This window comes from Neovison vison, chromosome 5 (genome assembly GCF_020171115.1).
Source record: "Neovison vison isolate M4711 chromosome 5, ASM_NN_V1, whole genome shotgun sequence".
NCBI lineage: Eukaryota > Metazoa > Chordata > Mammalia > Carnivora > Mustelidae > Neogale > Neogale vison.
Window position 1 is genome coordinate 44,151,533 of NC_058095.1, and position 18,262 is coordinate 44,169,794.

General features: G+C 42.0%; 1 protein-coding gene across 1 annotated transcript in view; it reads left to right on the forward strand.

The window, feature by feature from the left end:
• CA10 (carbonic anhydrase 10) overlaps positions 1-18,262 on the forward strand; it is a 535,654-nt gene that overhangs the window by 242,946 nt on the left and 274,446 nt on the right. The gene's annotated exons all lie outside the window — the stretch shown is intronic.

The following is an 18,262-nucleotide window of genomic DNA, read 5'->3' on the forward strand; positions in this document are numbered from 1 at the left end:
AAAAGTAAAATCAGAAATTTATCATCTTGGAAGGAAAAACAAATAAAAATCACCTTAGATGATTTATAAGAAAATCAATAATTAATCTTTCTAGGGGCATCTTGGCTGGCTAAGAATCCTAGCTCTTGCCCAGAAATGCTGAGCTATACCTTGTGATTCTCACACCAACGTCCCTCCTTCCCTCCTCCTCCCCCCACCCCCACCACCGTGAGATGTTCCTCCTTAATTTTCGGAAGGTCATAATGCCCGTGGGGTTTCTTGTTGCTGGGCTCTAGCATTTCTCTTGTGAGTTAATTTCTTTTTGGCTACCTTTTACTGTTGAGTAGTTCATTGAAGGTGGGAAATACACACACAGAGCAAATTGTGTTTGAAGGTGATTTAGTTATTGTAAACTCAAGAGGAATGGAAAATCATTTGTGTCCAAGAAATTGGGATTAAAATTATGGACAGTCTTTGTTACTGCTGGCAGCCGATTCTCCAGGGTTTGCGTTCCTGCTCTGCCCTCTACTTATTCAGTCCGTTTGCCTTACTTACCATGGAGTTTGTAAGAAAGTTTTTCTCCTTCTGATATATTGGAATGTATTCTTTCCTATTACATAACTGTCCCCAGAAAACCAAACAAAAAAAATAATAAACCCAAATTCTAATGATGGTTTTCAGAGATGTTAGTAACTTTGATTCAGGTCACAAAGCGGGTTTTAAAAGGCTTTGCACACGATTGAGACTATCTCTCTATGTAGTGTTTGTGTGCTGTTTTGAATATGACTTGAGAAGCATTTTTCTAGAAGAGTCCTATGCAGGTCATGTAGTTTATCACTCTGATTCCATGGAAATTAACCTACCCAAATTACCATTCCATTTGAAGTTTTATTCTTATAAACTCTAAAGGGAACTTGCCATGGGTTCTATACATACCTCTCTCCTTCAAGTCATGACCATGGACAGGCTCAGTGATCAGTATTCAGAAAAGGCAAGTTGCAGTTTTGGCTTTTTGATCATTCTTTCCTTCTTGGAAAGGGCAATGAAGGGAATAATTGTATTCTGGACAAAGGGTGAAGCAATAAAAATGCAGAATGAGGGTTGGTACCTGAGTTCCAGAAATCAGCTAAAAGGTGACCAGTAATGGATGCCTGGGTGGCTCAGTGGCTCAGTGGGTTAAGCCTCTGCCTTTGGCCATGATCTCAGGGTCCTGGGATTGAACCCTGCATCTGGCTCTCTGCTCAGCAGGGAACCTGCTTCTCCCCCTCTCTCTCTCTGCCTGCCTCCCTCCCTACTTGTGACCTGTCAAATAAATAAATAAAATCTTTTAAAAAAATAAAAATAAAAGATGACCAGCAAGACTGAAGCACAGAGATCAAAGGGGAGGAGGTGGGAGGTAAGGATGGAAAAGGAAGATGGGGCCAAATCTAGAGGCTGTGTAAAGGAACTGGCTCTTTTTCCTGAGTTACGGCAAGTGATTGAAGCATTTTTAGGTCAAGAATATGTTGGACACAGGATGGGAAAGGTGAAATGCTGATGCAAATAATGGACACATAAGTTTCACTTTTCCATCAGCCCATCTTAGAGGAAAATATTGATGTAAAAAAAAATAACTAATTCAAGACAGCTTCTCCTAAAATTTATTGGGAGAGTTGAGATGGGACAATTGCATGGTGTTAAAAAGCACTCCTAAGTTTTGGCTTGGTTTTTCTTTTTGTTGTTGACAGAGATTTTTTTTTTAATATATATTTTCAGTTCAGTAAAGTGTACCTGATCCAAATCAATTTTCAAATGCACTGGAGTTTGGAATTTTGGAAACATTTACTCTCAACGATGTAAATATTTGTATCTGGCACGATTTGTGTTGTCAGCTGTTTGAAGAGCTGAGAACTGTCTGGTGGTTTCCTTTACATTAGTGAAAGGTGGAAAATAAAATATAGACGGTAGGAGGATAAACTAACTGGTAATGAAATGTCTAAACGTGATAGACAGTAGCTAAACCACATTTGCCAGCTTTTTAAAGGTGCCATTTAATGAGCTGGAGACTTACTTTGGAAGTGAGTATTCAAAACACTGTGGTGAATTTAGTTTTGTCTTAAAGAGCTAGGTATCAAAAGGCATAAAGGCCACCCTGTAGGACTGGGAGGTTTTGTAGAACGTGGGCAAGGTGCCACAGTGTGAAGTCTGAGGTCTGCTGGGTATCAGCATGTTAAATGTGTCCCAGTCATTATGTGTTTTATGTCACATTCTTATCCCTGAACATGATTCCTGCTCATGTTTCCGTGTACCTTATGCCCAAGCCCGTGAGTGGCCCCGCCGCAGCCTCTGACTTGTGTTACTGTGTTCGTTTTAATGTGTGTGACCCAGCATGGGGATCAAATCATGAATTAAGGGCTAATCTTAGCATGGGCAAGGGCTGAAATTCAACCTGAATGCAAGAATACAAATAATATATGACAATCAAAACCTATTGTGTCTTGGATATAACAGAGTATATTCATTGTACATGAATAATGGTATTTCTTTTACTTTATGGGTTGCTTCTTTTCAGTGGTAATTCTTAAGCAATGTTTGAGTTTATTTTTGTTTGTTTGTTTGGGTTGTTTTTGTTTTTGTTTTAGCCCTGTTCATATCTGACACATAATACTCTTATGGGAAAAATTTAAAGTGACTGTGCTTTTTAAACAATACTCATTGAAGGCTGGGTTGCGTATGGTCACAAGAATCTTTCCTTGGATTCAGTCTCCCACCCTTGACCCCATTCAACTTGACTCCTAATAGTCTAAACAGTTTTGTTTTTTGTTTTTTTGTTTTTTTTAATCTTGGAGTTAATTAATCTATTTTAGAGAAAGCTACTGAGCGAACCCAGGAATTAAGAGTAGGCAGGTAGAGATAATCCTTCCTTCACAGTCTCAGATCATTTAAAATCCCTGTATGTGGGAAATTAGATTCTGATTCATGTGGTATTTTAAGCTCAGTTCAAGCCTGATGGACTGTTTTAAAGGTGGAGACCCTTGGTACTCAATGGGCTTGTACAGATTCGCCTATTTTTTTTTACCTTCCTTGTCTTTTTCCTCACATCAAAGTGAGTGTACCTTATGTGTTTGTGTCTTAACTTTTGTGTGCTGCTCACCCAAGTAAGCTTCCTGGTAATGCGAAAACAATGTAGAGTGTGAATGTTACTGAAGAGCAAACTATGAATGGCCTGGCTTAATCATTTTGGGGTATAATAGTTCCTCTAGATATTTGCCTGGACCATTCTCTGAGATAGGTGAGGTGGGTGCTGGAGGCTTTCTGGATTAAGAGATGAGGTTAGCATTCATGGAAGAGGTGTAGTTTCCTCTACATGGCCATTGGCACGTTTCCCATTAAATGAATATGAGGTAATAAAACTCATCATTACCTATAAAATTAGGTATAAATGTCTCAATCTGGCATTCACAGTCCTTGCAATATGGCCCCAAACCTCCCTTCCAGAGCTTTATTCATCTTACATCTTATGCCTACCTTGGTTCCCAGTGTGAGACTGTACTTTTTTCTTAAATTGACCATATCTCATCTTTCCCTGTCATTTGTGCTTTGGCCACAGTGTAACCCTTCACCTTACGTACCTTCTGTAACTCAGCACTCCCCATCCCTCCCTTTCTCTCATTCAGTCTCTGTGGCTCCAGTGCTTCCCCTGCCATGACACTCCTCTTGATGTCCTTCATGACTGGTGAAATCCCTCTCCATTTGCCTTCTTAAGTAACTTGCTTATCTTTCATTTAGGACCTGAACCTTGACCTATAGTACATCAGTCTTACCCACCTCATTTTCCTGACTTAGATTATCTAAGGGCTCCTCCTGATAAATGTGCTTCCATATTTTCATTTTATATCCCTGTGTTTATCTATGATGGTGCTGGTTGATTTGAACTGAACCAAGACTATCTTTGATTACCAAGCAAAAAAAAAAAAAATGTTTATGTGGAATTAGTAAAAAGTTGCTTTGATTCAAGGTGGGAAAAATATGAGAAAGTCCCATGTTGGAAAGTAACCTTGCAATCAACAGAATCTATCATTAGGAACTAATTTTCAGTCATTGTACTTCTCCTGAAACGTGGTCAAAATATGTTGAAAAAAATAATGACTGTGAATTGGTTGGGTGCCTAAAATCTTATCACTTCTCTATTTTTAAATTTCCCCCATGAACCTGATAGCAAAATTTAGTTGACCACAATTAATCATGGCAGTGTCTACATTGCTATGTTAAGAAACCTTTTATGAGTAAGGCATTTATGTTCCTTCAAGGACTTCACGATATATTAGGGGAGAAAATATAGATATACAGACGTTAAATCACACTAGCTGATTTAAATAACTGCTTGAGATAATAGTGGAAGAGATCCTAAGGAAGTAGTGAAATGATTAATTAGAAAATCAATCATTTTGACATTAGTATTTAATGGTGGTAAGAAGTTGGGTTGGCTGAACCAGGCTTTATGAAGTGCTAGAATGTGAGTTAGCATGGACAGGTAGGTGGAATGAAATACTGTTTGCAGGGGGGGTCTTTAAATGTTAAGACGTTCTGACTCCATGTGTGAAAGATTGAAGAAAATGTAAGGATAGATCCATTTTGCTATCTAAGTTTGTTATGGTGGTACTGGTTTTTATTGGATAAGTGATATTAAACTTTCATAGATAAGTATTCTTTCCCATTTGGAACTCATTAGCTATCTTTAAGTACAATGGGTCTTTTTATACTGAAGCTCTAGTATGGAAATGATACATATAATTTTACGTGTGCTCATGGGATAAAGTAGATTTCTAAGAGCTGATGAGGAAGTGAATGTAATTCTTACTCATTTGTATTTTGTGACTTGATAAATTTCTTGATTTGCCATACTGACAATATCCTTTCTCAGAAGGATGCAATAAAGGATCTCCTTATTTGAATCTAATTCTAACCAACAAGGAAAAGCAGCTCAGTGATCTGGAATGGAGAGTAAAATTCTGGAAGAAAGTGGATGTGTTATCTTAGAAAATACGGTGGCCAAAGTTAAAAAAAAATGCTAATAAGCTTTTTCAGACATGGATCCTAAAAGCTTCAAAAGGCAGATTTTTGAAATATCATAGTTAAAGTAGATGTGATCTCTCTGCCTCATGGAAGGTAATTCTAGAGGACTGGGAAGCTCTTAAAAATGAAATTACGGTAATACAATTACAAATGATAATCCCCCACCACCACCAAAAAAGGAAGTGGTGGGAGCTAAGGCTACAGATGTGACTGTACAGGGAGTCTTGCCAAAAGTAATGTTTTTAAATGGCAGGAAAAGGATGTGAGAGAAAGGGCTTTATAGCCAAGGAGGAAGACGACGAAAGTGGAAGGAATCTTTGAAAATCGTTGCAGGGAGAATAAGGTCCAGATGAGTTTAGGGTGGTGGAATGAAAGGTCCTTTAAAGTTATAGTTAGAGGAAGCAGGAACATTAAGACAATATAGACCTTCGTTTGGGGAAAAGGAGGGAAGAGATACCCACAGATATTCCACTTCAGTTTTGGATTCTAGGTTTACCACTTGTCACCCAGAGATGAGAAGCCTGACCTCTCTGAGCTTCTGTTCCCTCCTCTGTAAAAGAGAGAACGCAATTGTACCCACCTTGCAGGGTTGCAATGGAAGGAATTCCATGAACTAACACGTAGCAGAAAGGTGATAATTCGAATTATCAGGCCGATGGCTGGCAGAGAAGGAGATGCGTCACAGTAGTTAGCTAGTGTCTTCGTCCCTTCAGGCTGCTGGATCAACCTGTCACTGACGGTGTGGCTTCTAAAGAATGGACATTTATGGGACAGCTGGGTGGCTCAGTTGGTTGGACGACTGCCTTTGGCTCAGGTCATGATCCCAGAGTCCTGGGATCGAGTCCCGCATCGGGCTCCCAGCTCCATGGGGAGTCTGCTTCTCCCTCTGACCTTCTCCTCGCTCATGCTCTCTCTCACTGTCTTTCTCTCTCAAATAAATAAATAAAATCTTTAAAAAAAATGGACATTAACGTCTCACAGTTTTGGAGGCTGAGAATTCCAATAAGGAGAAAACACAACCTAATCCCCCCCCGGAGTTTCCTCATCAGAGAAACTCATATTCCCTTTAGAATCAGTCACATGTATGCTGGGAGGTGAAGTGAGTGATGGAATATGACTCCAGAACCACCTTGCCAGCAACCCGTCTCCGAAAGCTTTAAAGTCAGTAGGCATGAAGGTAAAGCTTTCCTCTCACACCTATCTTTATAAAAAAGCTGCACAGATTCAGACTGGGCTGGATTCATCGTAAAATCACTACATGCGGGAAAAGTAGAGGGAGTTAATGGATAATGTGATCGGCATGAGTAAATAGCACAGGGAAGACGCCAAGAGACGAATTCAACCTAATTACACAGTACATGAGGTACTCCCCCGTAAGTGAGGCTGTTGTCCTTATAATAACCTTCAGTGAGAAGAGACTACCTGGGATATTGCCGTCAGATCCCTCAGTGCGGGTGGTTAGAATAACGAATGGAAAAGAGGTTGACCAAGTGGAATGTGGAAAAAGAGGAACAAAGTGTTGATGAGAAGAATCAACCGTTCTGTACGTTCTGTATTCAATTCTCTTGCTCTCTCTCTGTCTGAAAGAACTACATTCCAAGGTATGACTACAGGTACCTTCTAATGATACCTGTCCTGTGCAGCCTCAGACACAGAGAGCTTGTGTTTGGAAATGGCGTGCACCAGACTTTATTTCAAAATAAGAGCTTGAGCCCGGTGAAGGGTGAATGACCTGCGTGTGTTCCACTGAGAACCCTGGCATAAAAAGAGTTCCCACAGGCACTGAAGTCTACTCTAGAATAGCTCAAGCATTGGAGGAGAGCCGTGACCTGGCCTGGAATGCCCCTTCCAATCTGGAAAGCACTGTACACACAATGCTTATATGGGCCCACGGAATAATGTTTGTTTGAGGCTTGTAGATTGAACTCCCAAAATGTGCATTTAACTCCCAAGGAGAACTCCCTTTAAAAGCTTTAGCACTGGTTTGGAAGAAACCTGACTTCTCCTCTTCCTCATCCTCTATCCAAATTGACTCCTCAAAGTGCTGGAGATTGGCCTCTTTCTCCTTTAGGATATTTTGCTCTGAGTCACTAGAATGGAGGATCCAGGGCAAAATGAATGTTACAAGAAAGGACTTTGATTAAAGGTAAAGAAACAAGGCCAGGGTAACTGTGTTTATGCTCAGAGCAGTGCATTTTGCAGGCAGCAGAAGGTTTCAGTGCCTTGTGGTAAAAGATGAGCAAACTGTGAGGGACTGTATCCTAAGTTGGGCATGGCCTCAGAGCAGAGGCGTTCTATGGTTTGACGTCAGGCTCTCATGCACCATCACCTAGCTTAGAGCTGGCCTCGGGATTACTGCTCACCCTCTCAGCAGTTGCTTGTGATGTGTCCCTCTTGACATCGCCCGGAACACCATGCAGTCATTAGGCAAGCCTTTGAAGGAAACCCCTGGATGTCGGCTAGATTTAGTTCTGTCTTTCTTTATTCCTCTGGTGAGTATTAGAAAAGACTTTGCTTTCCCTTCCTGCTTCTTGGTCTCTGTCTCTCTTTCTCTCACTCTCCCTTCCCTACCTCTTCATTTACCTTCCTCTTCTCAGTCACTCTGGTTCTCCTACCCTTTTCTCCCCTCCCCCATCTCCTTTCTCCCATTCACCTTGCCCCATTCCTCTGTCCCCCCCTTTCCTTTCCTCCCTCCTTCCCCTTGGTCCTGGGTTCATGTGACCGAGGAACCCATGCCATCTCTCTTCTGCATCAGGGTGGAATAGATACTCCCCTTTCACATATTTTATTTATTTTTTATTAAGGTATTTTTCTTCTTCTTCTTTTTTTCAGAATTTATTTATTTGAGAAAGAGAGAGAGAATGAGAGAGAGAGCACAAGAGTGAGGAGAGTCAGAGGGAGAAGAAGCAGACTCCCTGCAGAGCAGGGAGCCCAATGGGGGACTCCATCCTGGGACTCCAGGATCATGACCTGAGCTGAAGGCAGTCATTCAACCAACTGAGCTATGCAGGCGCCCCCCTTCACACAGTTTAGAAGGACTCACAATTTTAGGATTTTGAAGGCAACACTTAAATAAAAGAAAATTCAAGTTATCTGAAGACTGAGCCCAATTTTTATGAGAGAGTATGAGGGAATTGACTCAAGAAACCTGATGAATTTAGAGGCAGATTAATTCCTCCAGGAATTTCATGGGTGTTAAGGGTCAATCATATGGTACTACCTAAGTCGTCTGGTTGCTTGATTCCACAGATGAAACCAACAGGCATTTTACAAATTAACTGCCCTTTCAAATAGGTGACAAAATGTCTTATTCACCTACACTGCTTGTAGTTCAGCTCTCTTCCCATCCATCTAAAAATGAGGGAGAAAAGGGAAAAAAAAAACCCACTTTTTACAGACTTCTCCCAGCTTGTGTTATCTCTCAGGCATTCCAGAACAAGTGTCTCTGTCACAGTCAAGAAGATCAAATGGGCAGAACCCCTGGACGACACAGAAACAGTCATATACCCAAGCGTTCTGAATTTTGATGTTAAAAATCTGATATCAGTTGTGCATTCTCTCCAGGGAGGCTCTGAACTTGGCCAGTCTGCTCCTTGTAAGTCCGGCCATTTGGCTGCATAGACCAGCCAAGCTCTCCCTGCCTGAACTTCAGAGACTTTGAGCCCAGTTCAAGGGCCATTGTTGCCTGGAAATCAGGTATCTTTGGTCTGAAAATAAAAATTAATAATAATATCCCCATCATTTCGGGGGGAGGGAATGAAGTAGATTCTGTGTGGACTTAAGAAAATACAAATACAAATTTTCTTCTATTTCTGCCTTTCTGAAACAAAAGAACTACATTAAGACTGGAAAACTAGAATGAAAGGTATGATTTGGGGAGTCTATGCATCATAAAAAATTGAATATCTGAGCAACTCTCAGACTTACAATTGTCTCATGAAAATTTATTTTTTTAAAGATTATTTATTTATTTGAAAGAGAGAGAGAGTACGTGACTAGGGAGAGGGGCAGAGGGAGAGAGTCTTCAAGCAGACGCCATGCTGAGTGTGGAGGCTGGCATGGGGCTCAGCCCCAGGACCCTGAGATCATAACCTTAGCTGAAATCAGGAGTCAGATGCTTAACTGACCGAGCTACCCAGGTGTCCCAATTTTCCTTACGAAAATTTAATGTCATATAGAAGCAACGTTATTAATGTCTCATGAAGGAGTAAGAATAATTAAAATAATCCATTTCTTTCCAATATCTCAAATTTTATCATTTTAGAAGGTAGACATTCTAATCCCTGTTCTGTACTGTGTGAGGGCCAAGATCTAAGCCCTATGAAAATTAAGAGTAGTCAGTTTATTTTTCCATTTCCCCCACCTCCCCACCCCCATGTTGTAGTTACGTAGGATGAGTAAGTGTAGAGATCTATTGTAGACCATAATGACCATCATTAATAATGCCATACTGAGGGGCACCTGGGTGGCTCAGTGGGTTAAAGCCCCTGCCTTCAGCTCAGGTCATGATCTCAGGGTCCTAGGATCAAGCCCTGCATTGGGCTCTCTGCTCAGCGGGGAGCCTGCTTCCCCCCACCCCGCTCCCTGCCTGCCTCTCTGCCTACTTGTGATCTCTGTCTGTCAAATAAATAAATAAAATCTTTAAAAAATAATACTAATCATGCCATATTGAATCCTGGAAATACACAAAGGCAGTAGATTTCAGGTGCTCTCACCAATGACAAGACAGTGCGAACTCTGAGTAGAAGGATATGTTAGTGTAACTGTAGGAGTCATTTAGCAATGCATGTGTATATAAAATCCTCATGTTACACATCTTAAATATATACAGTTTTTATTAAAAGGGTAAATAAAAAATGTTAAGAAATTCGCTAGTTCAGCCCAGCATCTGTTTTTTTCATACAATAAACCTAGTGTCTATTCAATAGGATATTTGGCTAATGTTTGCGTTGCCTACTTCGTGTTCTGAACAGATTCTTTTCTGTGTTTACTGAGCTCTTCACCAGATGTGACATACTATAATATTAGTCATTGCTGGCCCTTATCCCTGAAACCCACAGGCTCTGACCATATCTACAAAACATGTTTACATAGGATATCATATGACGAAGGAGCATGATCTCATTTTTACCAAGAATGAAAATATATACCCCCCCCACACACTTTGGTGTGTCGGAGTCAATGGAAACCTGTCAAACTCGCAGCATCTCACCTCCTGAAAATGTTCTCTCCCACCTTCATATCACAAATAGACCTCCCATCCAATTCTTTTCCTTATTTGCATTTTCCCCTGAAATATTCAGAATATATATACATAAAGAGAGAGAGAGAAAGTTTTTTTTTTTTCTTTTTTTTAAGCCAAGTAGCTGTTTTCACTGATTTCTCACTAGGAACAATATGCATGGCTTGTGCTAGGATAGAAGGGATTATGCAGTCCATATACTGTGTCTCTCTTTAGTGCTCGTGTACTAGGTAAGCTTAAATATAGAAATCAGCTCAGTGCTTGAAGACTCCCAAATTACTTATTTTGAGCTTGAGAGACTCTGATAGAATGAGATTTGGGCAAAATTATCGGTTCAAATTAAGTGTTGGATCACCCCTTCAGAATCTGATGCTTCCCTGAGCCCAAGTTTTTAGAGCCTGAGATGCAGCTTCTTGAACCAATGAATTGCTGAGGAAGTGTTCTCAAGTGAGGGAAGCAGAGCAGGGAGGAAGTTCAGCGAAGATGGGAGCCCAGCTGGAGCCTGATCCCACTGGTAGCTCTAGAGCATGAATGGTACCACCATCCTAGCAGACTTCCCCTTACCCCCAGGGGCTAGGGAGGCAGCTAACAGGGGCATAACCTCCCTGGTGTTCCCAGGCAATGCACTCTTGTGCACTGTTGCACTGGAGAATCTCGCTTCCACTGGCTTTCCAGAGCCCATCCGAACATCTCTTCCCACCTCTACGTTCAGTGACATCAAGTTGATAAGTTGAAATTCCCGTGGTAGGTGGGTTTATACCAAAGAAATCTGCCAGTGCTACACAACAGGGCCTTTCTCCCCCCTAGAGAGCTGGTCAATAAGTATTTACCAGGGCACCACAGTTCCTACAGACCAAGGGCAGTTCCCAGGAGAAGGGTAAGTTGATTGCAGCCAACACTCAGAGAAGCTGAGAGACCTGCCCATTCTCCCAGAAAAGGGGATGAGTGGATCATAACAGCATTTATCATAGCTAGTGTTGGAAGTTTTAGATTTGCTACACATATTCATCTTGAAAATGACTCCAATGACTGTTTTGGCCTCCTTAACTACCAGTCCACTTGGGCTGCCGTGTACTCTACCCTCCCCAAGCCCAGCTGCCCCCTGGGGTAGAGGTGGGAGGAACAGAAATGAGTAGAGGGAATTCTGACCTTCCTTACCTTCATTCTGATTCCTCTTTTAATATGTCATCTTTACTTGGTTGCCTTCTACAAGCCTATATTCCTCCTAATCGTGTCTTTGCACACTAAGGATGCCATACGGAGAGAGTTTTAACCAATTCCCTGGCAATCACAAAGCAATGTCACCAAGAACTTTTCCAGTTTAAACTGCCACTGCCCCAGAACTAGGGATGTCCTGGGCTATTTCACAACCCCAGTTCCCCAACCCCACTCTTCCAGCTTCTTGTCAGTGATAGTATGTTTCCAGCGGACTAGCAGGCAATACTGTAAACCATGTAATAAACGCATTTGCAGGTGCTAAGGGAAGAAACGGGAAGGAGCTTCTGGGCTTTTCTAAGTGATCCTTATTCAACACATTGTCTTATGATGATGATTTTACAGTTTCTGAATCTAAAAGGTATGATTTTTTTTTAATCTGAATATGAGTGTGGAAATAGCCCTGTGCCAGGAAGTTTTGAGTCCACGCTGTTAAATCAATTCAAAGTATTACTAGCATTTTTCTCAAGAGTGTAATATACAACAACTGCCAAGCTTTCCTTTTGCGATTACAAAAAGGACAGATACTGGAGTGAGCCATATTTCAGCACTGCAGGGATATAAAAAATGAACTGCTAAAAACGGCCCAGGAGGAATGAATAGCAATAAGACATCAATGTCATCTGTATACTGATTTGTGATGAATTTCCAAAAGGCTTAATGGTATGATGCTGTGATATATAGGGACTTCCTGAAAGTTAATAACTGTAAGTTACCCACTTGGAAGAATGTAATGGAGGAAAGCAAGTGATCACAGATAATATATAAATAAGTAACTTCACTAATAGAGTCAAACTGTTCTGTGTGTTCTGGATTGCGACACTCTGTGATTAGAAATATAAAATTCAAAGGATTATGAAGACAGGAGAAGGTCAAATGTTACACAAACACCCATAATCCTATGTTTGGTAAAGCCTTTAATTTGCCTTTCAAAGACTGGCACCCATATAGGGAAGAGAAAAGTGTATACCTTGATCACCTTTCACAGGTAAATTAACCTCAGCCAGAGTCCTTTGATTCAAGCGGAAGCAAATTCAAGTGGGAGCAACAAAATCATGCATCTTTGTAGCCTGTGTGTTTGGACGAACTTGTTCTTCATAATTACCATGTGGTCTGGCGTTTCCCCATGGGTTGTGTGCTTAAAGCACCAACAGCTATGAGGTACAGGGTCTCAAATAAAGGTAGCCCCTTTCAACCTGCAGTCTGGGCTCATTTGGCCCACTTCTTTTCGTGGCCGTGGCTGACAGATTCTGGTTAGCAGTGAAGTGCATGGCACAAAGAAGACACTCGATAAATGTTTATTGAATGAAATGATAAATAGATAAGTGAAAAAAAAAGAAAGAAAAACGCCCCAGATCCTGGAATTACAAATAGATGGGAAGAGAGACAGGAACTAGATTTATTGAGTACCTACCACATCCATTTATACATACATATTTTATCTCATTTCATTCCCCAAACAACCTGAGATGGTCAGTTTTGTAGACCAGGAAGCTGAAATGTACGGTTGTTAAATAATTTACCCAGAGTTACAAGGGAGAATAAATAAATAAATAAATAAATAAAAGAGCTGAGTTTCAACCTTAGCTTGTCTGTCTGAACCACTGTATCCCTTTCCAGAATGCTGCACTAAAGCTGAAGACAGGGAATCATACTCCATTTTAGCATGGATGCAGGAAGAAGAAGGTCTGGGATCACAAGAGCCCTGACCTTCAGCCAATTTGCTTCTCTTTGCCATCATTTGCGAGAATGAGGGAAGGTGTTGCCTATGCTGGGTTCCTGCCATGTTCTGCCTGTTAATTACCTCTCTGCAGCCTGTTTGTTTTGGCTCTAGCATCGTATATATTTTATCCTTTGAGGTGATGCTGTAGGTCTGCTTTGTTATCTGGCTGCTACTCTCCTCCCTGGCAAGGTGGCAGAGCACGTCCTGAATGTCATTTCTAAATGGGTAGTTAATTTTCCTACATCCTTCATCAAAAAAGTGCCACATAAAATGCCCCAGATAGTTATTGTCATTGCCACACCAGATCAGGCAGCTATTGAGTCAGGAGAAAGGCAGTTTCCATTTCTAGGACACAGACATGGGTGTTTTCTCTATGCATAGAAGTGGCAGCGTTTTCCCTGTGTCTGTGTCCTCCGTCTGCTCTGCTCTGTCTCTCTTGCTTTGCGCTGAGAACACGCCGTGGTATGTCTGCACGCAGGGCACTCCCCAAAAGAGCATGAATTGCACAGTGGAAATCCCAGTGGGTGCATTTCCATGTTCCGCAGGGCTCACAGAAGATCAAGAGAAACTTTTAAAGTCATGAGCCTCAGAGGACTGGCCAGTGTAAATGGCCTGTTCCTGTTTCTCCTGGGCACTCATCCTTTAAGTCATTTCATATGATGTGCATAATTTAACAGGGACAAAGCTGGCACATCCCGGCCATTCATTTCTCGGCCTGCCCTTAGTTCTCTGTGGATCGTAATGATGATAATGGTTAGAAATTTTAGGTTTGTTCTTCTCCACATCCACTGTTAAGACTGAAAGGAATTCAGAGGTGACCCTCCTTTCTCAAGTCATCTTGGGAATAGGACAGTCAAAGCAAAGATTTCAGATTACAATGGTTTTTGGCTCATGTGCCCCCACAAGCCAATCGCTGGGAGCTTAACCCAGCCTCCCAGGTTCGCCCTTCTGCATGGTCCTGGGTGCCTCCTGCTTCCTGGGAGGCATGCTTGTGTAGATGGGGTCACTCCTCCCCTGCGACCCTCCCCTGCCCCCGCCCCTGTACTCTGCATGGCTCTTGCAGGCACTGCTGAAATATGATCACTCCCATCTTGACAGTGGCATTTCTCCAAAGCATCTGAAGACCTTTATCCCAAGCCCGACTGCTCTGACCTTGAAGGGACTTCAACTTTCTTTTGAGTCCCTAAGAGATCGCATGGCTTTTCCAATTCCATGGGAGTCTCTGACAAAAAGTTTATACCAAGACCCTAGGGACTTGTCTGGAAGCCCTTTGAGTGACCATGCCTGGTGGGAATCAGACATGAAGCGCTCAGTCACCAACAGAAGGATACCTCATGCCACACACGCGTCTTTTTTTTTTTTCTTTTTAAAGATTTATTTATTTATTTATTTGACAGAGAGAGAGAGAGAGAGAGATCACAAGTAGGCAGAGAGGCAGGCAGAGAGAGAGGAAGGGAAGCAGGCTCCCTGCTGAGCAGAGAGTCCAATGTGGGACTCGATCCCAGGACCCTGAGATCATGACCTGAGCCAAAGACAGAGGCTCAACCCGCTGAGCCACCCCGGCGCCCCCCACACACGCGTCTTTATACTCTCTTCTACCTCTGAGTAATTCACCCAGCCTCCAGTCCGCAACTACCCACAGCTGGTTTCTTTCTCCCTTTTCTTAAGACTGCCATTGTCCATTCCAAAGTCCTCCTTGCCAGTTTCCTGAGAATGCTCAGAAACCTTTATGTAAATTGTCTCTCAGAGGTTAGAATCAATACCCTTGGGAAGCTAGAAGAATATGCAAATTAAGCTAAGCTAGTGCTTAACTTCTACTCTGGGCATTCCTCCCTCATTTTGCCATTGGGAGGGAGCCTTTATGAATGGCTGCCCTTTATTCTGCCCCTTAGTTTCCACCTGCCCCCTGCTATGAAGAGTGAGCAAAGCCACAGGCTGAGCTTTCCTTCCTGTAACTGAAGGATATTCATTCCCTGCACAGACCAGTGAGCTACCAGTGCCCTGTGAATGGTTTTTAATGCTATTAATGTGTGTGCAGCATTATTAGAAAGCACTTTGAGTTTTAGATAGATATTTTATTCTTTTGTTACCAAGGCTTTTCAGAAGATAAAATATACATTATACTGCATGGAGTATATGAAAGTTCAATAAAATATGATAATGCAGCTCCACACGCTGTTCTCTTGGGTATGATATCAGGAAAATATTTTCCCCTGACAAGCCTCTTCTAATGGATGAAAATATTCCCTCTCATTGCACATACCGTGCAAGGTTTGAGGCTTATTATTGGAGTCAGGTAATCTGCCTCTGAAATACTGGTATTTGAAAAGCAAATTTAAGGCTTAGGACGTTTTGCTTTATGATCATTGACACTGATGTTAGTAAACTCTTTCTCTAGCTATGAAGAAGAGAAATGGCAGGCAAGTTGGGTTGCTGTTTCCTTTTTTTTTTTTCCCAATTGCCATTTGCTTTTTACTGACTGCACCATATGGAGCACAGTAACTAAACTATGAGGGTGTCAGGATGCAGAGAAAAAAAAGAATGCACTTGGACTCTAACAGCCCTGAAACAAGCTATTTTATCCCCTTGAGCCTGTTTTCCTGGTCTATACAGTACAGTTACTATTAAAGAATTGCAGCAAGAATCACAGATTATTGGAATGCTCCCATCGTTGTACCCAGCACATAGCATTTCTGCAATTTAATTTTAATTTAACAGAGAAATAGCTGACCCAGGAATTATGTCACCATAATAATGATACCCATGTAATAATATGTACCCAAGTAATAATATGCTTATGATTCAAAGTCAATTTTATTTATGCCATCAGCATTTGTGTACTTTTTGAGTTCTAGAAAGAGGTGAAGGGTAGTACACACAACATAGTAAAACATATAATAGATGATAAGCTTTGAACAATATATCTTTTTCCTTCTGCCCTAGATTCTCCAGCTGGGGCTCTGTAGATTAGGCTGACAAAAGACAGATTAACAAGAGAGAAACAAATGGAAGTTGATTAACATGTGTGTGCTGCCTATTAATAAATGGCAATAATACGGGGATAGAGATGACTAACTCAAAGGGGTGGTTCAAATTGGGGATCCGTATAACTAACTTAGTAGGGGAAAGGGAGGGGGAGAGAGGGCACTGATGGAAAAACAAATGACTTTCTGGAAACATAAATGCACTCTTAAGAGAGGGGATGGGAGATGGGTTAGGTTGTGACTTGACATCTGTCTGAATGTGGTGCTGTCCCAGAAGAGAAATTAGAGTTACTTCAGGGGAAGGCTTTATGACAACTGAGTTCTTTGGAGAGGCCCTGCTTTTAGGAAGATAAAGGACATCAGGGAGCCAGATGAGTTCAGCTCAAAGTAATTCTTATGCCAAACAGGCGTATTTTAGGGTGGCGTGTCCTGGTCCCTCTCCGTGATAGCTGGAGTTCTTAGACTTCATGGAGTACAGTCATCATGTGTTTTATAATCTGGCATATATTTAACCACGTCTAATGGTCTATTTTGCTTATTCCTGAAGACGCGTAGGGTTTGGCTCATAGTAGGTGTCCAATAAACATGCACTGAAATTGTTGGTAGCTGCTTGCTAAATGTTTATTGTATTTAATCTGGGCTCGGATGACCAAAGTAGATTTAAAAAGATAGGCAGAAATGTGGGTGTTATCATTGTAATTCCCAGGGTGACCCCCAGGAAAGGACAAGTAGGTAATTCAGATTTTCACTGATTGAACAAATCTCCACCATAGGAAATGATAAGGGCTTCAGTATAGATCAGCCAGACTTGTACTTGGGTTTCTAGACTCCTCTTAGTAGCTGTTTACTGTTTTGTCCCAGTCCTTCCAGCTTCTTCTGGATTGTTCTTCTGTGTCCCTCCAGCCAACAGTCTCAACTCACTCTCCTGTCTGTGCATAATGGGCCAAATACACACCATAGTGTCCCAGTACACAAGGTTCCACCTACCCTGTCAACTAATGGGTATCTCAATGCCAGGCAGAATGAACCCCCTCCTCTACGATGTGCTTGCTGGGTATGTGACTGTCCCAGGAGCAGTTCATTTGCCAGCAAGCAAAAGGCAGGTCTGCTGTCAACTCTATGAGCCGTATATTGGAGGAAACGCCGGAGACCTAAGCAATTATAATTCATTAAATTTGGTTATGCAAATAATATCCTTGTTCATTCTCTACTTAACCTTCACAACAACTTCGTGGCATAGTCAGGGCAGGGTATTAGCAAGCCATTGCCCCAATAACACTATTTAATAGCATTATCTAACAAATAACTACAAAATCTCGTAAGCATGTATTTCTTACGCAAGGGTCTTTGGGTCGGCCAGAGTCAGGTCTTATTCAAGTCAGGTCAGCCAGGCTTTGTGGCCCAGGCTGCAGGGGCAGGAACTACCTAGAGCATGACCTTTTAGTTGAGATCAGAAGTTCTCAGAGCGGGGAGTGGAAGCACACAGTACCGCATCAGCGTGAGGGGCAGACCTGGGCTGTTGTCACTTCTACTCAACATTCCCCAGGCCCAGTCACATAGCCACAGTCCCTCCACTATCCAGATGGGCCTGTATTTGAGAAGATTTTACAGGAAACAATCCACAGTGAACAAAAGTGATAAACTGAGGGGCGCCTGGGTGGCTCAGCGGGTTAAGGCCTCTGCCTTTGGCTCGGGTCATGATCCCGGGGTCTTGGGATGGAGCCCCGCGTCGGGCTCTCCGCTCGGCGGGGAGCCTGCTTCCCTTCCTCTCTCTCTGCCTGCCTCTCTGCCTACTTGTGATCTCTCTCTGTCAAATAAATAGATAAAATATTAAAAAAAAAAGTGATCAACTGAAAGGTGATAACTTACAGACCCAAATGTGTCCCCTCCTCTCCTCCACCAGGGACAAACACCTTTAAGATTCTTTTTGCCTTACAAAACTCAAATTTGTGAACAATCTAAGGGAAGTATTTCCCCTTGAAATTGCCACTGGCATTTTGTAAAGGACATTGTGTCATTGGGTCTTCCTGAAGGAAGCCCTCAGTAAGAAATTCCTTTAACACT